Consider the following 7,981-nt stretch of genomic DNA (forward strand, 5'->3'; position numbering starts at 1 on the left):
AGGATGGTCTGGATCTCCTGACCTCGTGATCCGCCCACCTCGGCCTCCCAAAGTGCTGGGATTACAGGCGTGAGCCACTGCACCCGGCCAGGATGCACCATTTTATATTCCAACCAGCAGCGCACAAGTGTTTCCAGTTTCTCCATATCCTCACCAACACTTGTTATTTTCTGCTTTGTTTTTGTTTTGTAATAGCCATCCTAATGAGTGTGAGGTGGTATCTCACTGCAGTTTGGACTTGCATTTCACTTGTGACACTGAGCATCTTTTTATGAGCTTATTGGCTATTTGTATGTCTTTGGAAAAATGTCTATTCAAGTCCTTTGCTCATTTTTTGATTGTTTGTGTGTGTGTGTGTGTGTGTGTGTGTGTGTGGTTGAGTTGTAGAGAGTTCTTTATATATTCTGGGTAGCAACTCCTTATCAGATAGATGATCATAAAGTGTTTTAAGGGAAAATTAGGTCTCTAGTGAAGACTGAGTAGCACTAGAAGACACATAGGTGTGAACACAAGCTTTGTGTGAGTGAAACATACCAGTAAGCAGATTTACTGGGGAAGGAACAAGTAGAGACTAGAGATCCTCTCACGAATGCCAGGGTGCAGAGTTTCAACCTTTCACTCTCAGGCAGAGTTGCCTTTCCACTTCACTTCTTTTTTTTTTTTTTTTTTTTTGAGACGGAGTCTCGCTCTGTCGCCCAGGCTGGAGTGCAGTGGCCAGATCTCAGCTCACTGCAAGCTCCGCCTCCCGGGTTTACGCCATTCTCCTGCCTCAGCCTCCCGAGTAGCTGGGACTACAGGCGCCCGCCACCTCGCCCGGCTAGTTTTTTGTATTTTTTAGTAGAGACGGGGTTTCCCTGTGTTAGCCAGGATGGTCTCGATCTCCTGACCTCGTGATCCGCCCGTCTCAGCCTCCCAAAGTGCTGGGATTACAGGCTTGAGCCACCGCGCCCGGCCTCCACTTCACTTCTTATCTCCCTTAGCGTGAGGGTCTGGAGTTACTTCATGTCTGCCCCATTTTTCTCAGACCCCTAACTACTACATCAAAGACCCACCCCAGACAGACTAATGATGTGCTTTCTAGCAATGTTTCTTAAACTTATTTAACAATTTTTGCCATCTTTACGTATATAACATTTTCCTAACACTTTTCTTTAAATCAACTCAATTTTGAAAATTAAATTTATTTTATTATTTTATTTTTGAGATGGAGGCTCAGTCTGTCACCTAGGCTGGAGTGCAGTGGCGCAATCTCAGTTCACTGCAACCTCCGCCTCCTGGGTTCAAGTGATTCTCATGCCTCAGCCTCTTATGAGTAGCTGGGATTACAGGTGCCTGCCACCACGCCTGGCTAATTTTTTTTTTTTTTTTTTTGAGATGGAGTCTCACTCTGTCACTCAGGCTGGAGTGCAGTGGCACGATCTCAGCTTACTGCAACCTCTGCCCCCTGAGTTCAAGCGATTCTCCTGCCTCAGCCTCCCGAGTAATTGGGATTACAGGCACCTGCCACTGTGCCCAGCTAATTTTTTTGTATTTTTAGTAGAGATGGGGTTTCACCATCTTGGCCAGACTGATCTTGAACTCCTGACCTCAGGGGATCTGCCTGCCTCCTCCTCCCAAAGTGCTGGGATTACAGGTATGAGCCACTGCAGTATTATAAATGGAAAACCAGAATCAGGTGTGTTCAGGCACAACAGATAAGCATCAGTCACTCCTTTGTCATCCAGGACATTTCTTACTGTTGGTACTAGATAAGCACGTCCTTTCCCTAACAGAGAGCATCTGCTAGCATGCCATGGTGGGGCCATTTAGTGAACACAGGTGCTACTCAATAGACAGTTTGCACTTGTGCAAAAGTTTGTGTCCAGGAAGTAGAGAATGGCTGATAGTGACATGGTACCATCTCAAATGTTTATCCTTACCATACTTTGCTCTAGCCTACAGAAGACCTCTTGAGATTTTATTCCTGGGGGAAAAGCCACAGATTCCCAGAGGGGTTCCCTCCGTATATGTGAGTGAAGGGTGATAGAGGCCTAACTGACTCAGCTGTCAGTTGACTGGAGGTAATTCTTTAATTCAGTAGTTCTCAAACTTTGTGGCCTCAGGATCCCTTTACATCCTTAAAAATTATTGAGGAATACAAAGAGCTTTTGTTTATGTGGATTTTATCTATTTATATTTACCAATCAGAAATTAAAAGTGAGAAATATAAAACTATTTATAAATTCATTTAAAATAAACTAATTATATGTTATAAATATTTTCATGAAAAAGTTACATATTTCCAAATAAGAATGGCTTTGTTTACTTTTTTGTAAATCTCTTTAATATGAGACTTAATGGAAATCAGCTGAATTCTCGTATCTGCTTCTGCATTTAATCTTTTGCAACATTACATGTCATGAAGCCTCTGGAAAATGATACTGCCACACTCATGAAAGAGTGGAAAAGCCAAATTATGTTTTGCTATTTTTATGAAAAGTTTTAACTTCATAGATCTTCCGAAAGTGTCTTGGCCACTCCCAGACCTGCTTTAATTCATTTAGAGGTAGCATAGTATGGTGGGTTAGAGGGTAGATCCTAGAGTCCAAATGCTGAGTGCACACCCCAGCTCTGCTGCTTTTATTATCTGTTTGACTTCTGCCAAATGATTTAACTACTTTATGTCCTAGTTGTCTTATTTGTAGAGTGACGGTAATAATGAGGTGATGCACTTAAGGGTATGTAATGGTGAAATTAGAAAAATAAACACCTACGGGTACCTATGGGTGCTCAGTCTAGCCTTACACTGAAAGTTCAATGTTATTTGTATTTCATATTTTATATATGAGATTAAACATTTATTACTGGCCATCTGCATTTCCTTTTCTGACTCATCTATATGTTAATATATTCTATCTACTTTTTGTTGAGTTGGTATTTTTACTAATTTTGGGAGTTCTTTGTATAGTATACGTATTAACTTATTGATTCTTTTATGTATTGTAACTATTTTCTTCAAATCCATAACTTATCTTTTAACTTTATTTATATTTTTTCATCATAAAGAAGTTATAAATTTGTATGTGTAAAATCTATCAGTGTTTTTCTCTGTGGCTTCTGGGTTTCATGTTCTGTTTATACCTAGATTAAAACAATTCTATATATTATTTTAGTGCTTTCATACTTTTTTTTTTTTTTTTTTGAGACGGAGTCTCGCTCTGTCACCCAGGCTGGAGTGTAGTGGCCGGATCTCAGCTCACTGTGAGCTCTGCCTCCCGGGTTTACGCCGTTCTCCTGCCTCAGCCTCCCGAGTAGCTGGGACTACAGGCGCCCGCCACCTCGCCCGGCTAGTTTTTTTGTATTTTTAGTAGAGACGGGGTTTCACCGGGTTAGCCAGGATGGTCTCGATCTCCTGACCTCGTGATCCGCCTGTCTCGGCCTCCCAAAGTGCTAGGATTACAGGCTTGAGCCACCGCGCCCGGCCTCATACTTTTTTTTAACATTTAGGTATTTAATACATTAAGAACTTATTTGGGAGTACAATGTAAAGGAGAGATTTAACTTTTTCTTCAGAATGAGTAGACACATGTTTCAACATCATTTCTTAAATATTCTGTCAATTTGCTACTGATTTAAAATGCCTCCTTTAAAATTCACTGAATTCTCATAGCCATATGGAGGGATTTTTGAAGTATTTAGGTTCATGTAGTATTTGTCGCTTCCAGTAGCTACATACATTTAAAATGACTTTAGACTTACAGTACATTTTAATGTATGGTATTCCCTCATTCTTCTTCTTCCTCATGATTTTAAATTTTTCATGAATTTCTCAGGATAAATTTTAGAATAAACTTATCAAACACTACCCTCATTTCCCCAAAGTTATGATTATGATTGAAATTGTTGCATTACATGTATACCTTTACACTATTAAGTTACTCTAACCAGGAAATTAAATGTTTTTTTTTTTACTTAGTCAAATTATTTTTATTTTTTTTTTGAGACGGAGTCTCGCTCTGTCGCCCAGGCTGGAGTGCAGTGGCCGGATCTCAGCTCACTGCCAGCTCTGCCTCCTGGGTTTACACCGTTCTCCTGCCTCAGCCTCCCGAGTAGCTGGGACTACAGGCGCCAGCCACCACGCCCAGCTAGTTCTGGGACTACAGGCACCAGCCACCACGCCCGGCTAGTTTTTTGTATTTTTTTAGTAGAGATGGGGTTTCACTGTGTTAGCCAGGATGGTCTCGATCTCCTGACCTCGTGATCCACCTGTCTCGGCCTCCCAAAGTGCTGGGATTACAGGCTTGAGCCACCGTGCCCGGCCTACTTAGTCAAATTATTTTATGTCCTTCTGTAAATTCTTAAGATGTTCTCAATATAAGTCTTGATATTTCTTTTAAAACATATTCGTGGATATTAAACAGGACATTTTACAAAAATCTGTTAGTGATTATGAACCTCAGGATAAAAACTAAGGCTGATACAAGCCTATGATTATTATTTCAACACAATATTTTTGTTTTGGTTCATCTTAAAAATAGAAGTGAAGGTAATGATACTGAAGGCATACATGGTGAACAAAATGCATCCAGAATGAAAGATATATATATATATATATATATAGTTTTTTGAGAAGTAGTCTCACTCTAATGCCCAGGCTAGAGTGCAGTTGTGTAATCTCGGCTCACTGCAACCTCTACCTCCTGGGTTCAAGCGATTTTCCTGCCTCAGCCTCCCAGGTAGGTGGGACTGCAGGCACGCACCACCACGCCTAGCTAATTTTTGTATTTTTAGTAGAGACGGGGTTTCACCACGTTGGCCAGGCTGTTCTTGAACTCCTGACCTCGTGATCTGCCCGCCTCAGCCTCTCAAAGTACTGGGATTACAGGTGTGAGCCAGCCACCGCGCCTGCCCCAAAGATAATTTCATTGGCTAACATGGGAGAAACGATTATCTATTACACTAACCCTGTCTGATTCATTAAATTTGTCTCCCTAAGCAAGACAGCGTTTGAATCAACAGCAGACTCTATTCCTCTATGTGAGGAAAGAAAAAGGCAGTAAGAAATAATCTTTCTGAGTCTAATGCAATATTCTCAAATAATCTTGTGTATAGAAATCAGTTGGAGGACTTACTAAAACGCAATTTGCATTTCTAACAAGTTCTCAGGTGAAGCTGATGCTATTAGTCCAGCAACTACATATTGAGAACCACTGTTTTGACGTAGTAACTTTGGGAGAGAAAGCCCAGTAGCTTTGCTAGGAGATTGATGCAGGAAGTGATGATAGATCATTATTAGTAAGAGCTCTGATCACAGTAAGAATTATTTTGTTTGGCATTATATTCCTTTAAAGCTATGAATTCTTCTCTGGGCTTAGGTTTGATTCACTTCCCATACATATTCATATGAAGTGTTCCAATTTTTCAATTTGTATACAACTTGTAATCTCAAATTTCACTTCTGCTATACTCCAGTAATTATTTTGTAGTGTTTTCAAAGAATTGGGAAGTTTTTAAATTCATTTTTATTTATTCCACAAATATTTATGAAGCATCAACTATGAGCCACGTTCTTGGAATATATCACAGAGCGAAAGAGATTCTGATTTTTATCCTTATGAAGCCCCCATTGGGGGCAGGAGCTAGACAATAAACATAATACATAAATTATACAGCATGCTAGAAGGTGATACATGTTATATGTAACACAAAAATAAAAAAGAGGAAGGAAAATCATACGTGCAGATGGGGGGGCTGCAATTTAAAATAATGTGATCAAGGTAGGCCCCACTGAGCAGGTGGGATTTAAGGAAGGACTTAAAGGAGGGGAGGGAGTTGGCCAAGTGAATGCACAGCAGAAGAATAGAAAGTAAATAGCTTGTGCAAAAGCCCTAAATTAGTAAGTGCCCAGAATAGCATGAGTGGAGAGTTGGAGATGAGGTCCGAGAGGCACGAGGGATGAGTTCATGTAGGCTTTTAGGCCATTGTTATGACTTCGGGTTTCACTGAGTGAAATGGGAGGCCACTGAAGAATCCTGAGCAGATGGGTGACACAAAATAATTCACATTTGAAAAGCATGACTGGCTCCTATTTGAGTACAGATTGCAGGGAACAAGGATAGAAGCAGGAGGCAAGTGAGCAGTAACCCAGGTGAGATAATAGCAGCTTCGATCAACTGAAAAGGGGTCAGACTCTGTTTCCATTTCAAAGCTACAGCCAGCAGGATTTCTTGATACAATGAATGTGTGTATTAAACAGGAAAGTCAAGGATAACTCTAAAGTTTTTTTTCTTTTTTTTTTTGAGATGGAGTCTCACGTTGTAGCCCAGGCTGGAGTGCAGTGGCGAGAACTCGGCTCACTGAAAGCTCCGCCTCCCGAGTTCACGCCATTCTCCTGCCTCAGCCTCCCAAGTAGCTGGGACTACAGGTGCCTGCCACCACGCCCGGCTATTTTTTTTTGTATTTTTTAGTAGAGACGGGGTTTCACTGTGTTAGCCAGGATGGTCTCGATCTCCTGACCTCATGATCCGCCCCCCCTTGGCCTCCCAAAGTGCTGGGATTACAGGCTTGAGCCACCGCGCCCGGCCTTTTTTTTTTTTTTTTTTTTTTTTAAGACTGAGGCAGAGTCTCATTCTGTCGCCCAGGCTGGAGTGCAGTAGTGTGATCTCAGCTCACTGCAAGCTCTGCTTCCTGGGTTCACGCCATTCTCCTGCCTCAGCCTCCCTAGTAGCTGGGACTACAGGTGCCCACCCCCACGTCCGGCTAGTTTTTTTTTTTTTGGTATTTTTAGTAGGGATGGGGTTTCACTGTGTTAGCCAGAATGGTCTCGATCTCCTGACCTCGTGATCCGCCTGCCTCGGCCTCCCAAAGTGCTGGGATTACAGGTGTGAGCCACCGCGCCAGGCCGACTCCAAAGTTTTTACCATCATTATCGAGAAGGATGAGTTAACATTCGTAAAATGAGGATGACTACTGAACAGGTTTAGGATTGAAGATCAGAAATTTGGTTTTAGATGTTTTGGTTTTGAGATGTTTATCTGACATTTACCTGGAGATGTTGGGTAGGTTGTTACATAAAGGAATCAGGTTTTTAGGCGAAAAGTCAAGGCTACATATAAATTTGGGAGTTGTCAGCAAATAGATGGTTTTGAAAGCCATGAAACTGGGTAAGATCCCTCAAGATGTGTAGATGGAGAAAGACATGCTGAGCCCTAGGGCACTTCACTGTGAAGAGATCTGGGAGACGTATCAGACCAATAAAGGAGACATCAGTAATGTAGGGAGAAAACAGTGTGGTGTTCTGGCAATCAAGTGAAGAAAGTTTACCTAGGAGGAGGTAGTGATATACTTGGTCAAATGTTGCTGAAAGGTCAGATGAAGTAGGATTGAAAACTGACCACTGGAATTAGCACATGGAAGCTATTAGTGACCGTGATAAGGACAGTGGTCTTTGTGACGGGGGAGAAAGCCCGATTAGAGTAGGTTCAAGTGAGAATTAGAAAGGAGGAATTCAAAACAGCAACTAAAGACTATTATTTCAGGGTGCTGGCCGGGCGCAGTGGCTCGTGCCTGTAATCCCAGCACCTTGGGTGGCCGAGGTGGGCAGATCGCCTGAGATCAGGAGTTCAAGACCAGCCTGGCCAACATGGTGAAACCCTGTCTCTACTAAAAATACAAAAATTAGCTGGGCGTGGTGGCGCATGCCTGTAATCCCAGCTACTCAGCAGGCTGAGACAGGAGAATCCCTTGAACTCAGGAGGTGGAGGTTGCAGTGAGCCGAGATTGCACCATGGCACTCCAGCCTGGGCAACAGTGAAACTCTGAAAATAAAATAAAATAAAAATAAAAATCAAGGTGCTGTGTTGTGAAGGGGAGCAAAGAAACAGGACAGTAACTGGCATGAAAAGTAGCATGGAGATTTTTTCAGTTTGTTTAAAGATGGGAGAAATAACAGAAGGCTTGAATGCTAGTGGAAATAAACTTGAATGAGGGCAAACACTGGTTA

The 7,981-nt window shown here is 42.0% G+C and overlaps 1 long non-coding RNA gene across 1 annotated transcript; it reads right to left on the reverse strand.

Moving 5' to 3' along the window:
* Positions 1-339: 339 nt before the first annotated feature.
* Positions 340-1,262, reverse strand: LOC117082393. The gene is made up of 2 exons (XR_004436592.1): positions 960-1,262; positions 340-642 (listed from the first exon to the last, which is right to left on the reverse strand). It is a non-coding gene; the product is annotated as an uncharacterized LOC117082393 (long non-coding RNA).
* Between the last annotated feature and the right edge of the window lie 6,719 nt (positions 1,263-7,981).

The sequence above is a fragment of the Trachypithecus francoisi genome, unplaced genomic scaffold (genome assembly GCF_009764315.1).
Source record: "Trachypithecus francoisi isolate TF-2019V2 unplaced genomic scaffold, Tfra_2.0 Lachesis_group9, whole genome shotgun sequence".
Lineage (NCBI taxonomy): Eukaryota > Metazoa > Chordata > Mammalia > Primates > Cercopithecidae > Trachypithecus > Trachypithecus francoisi.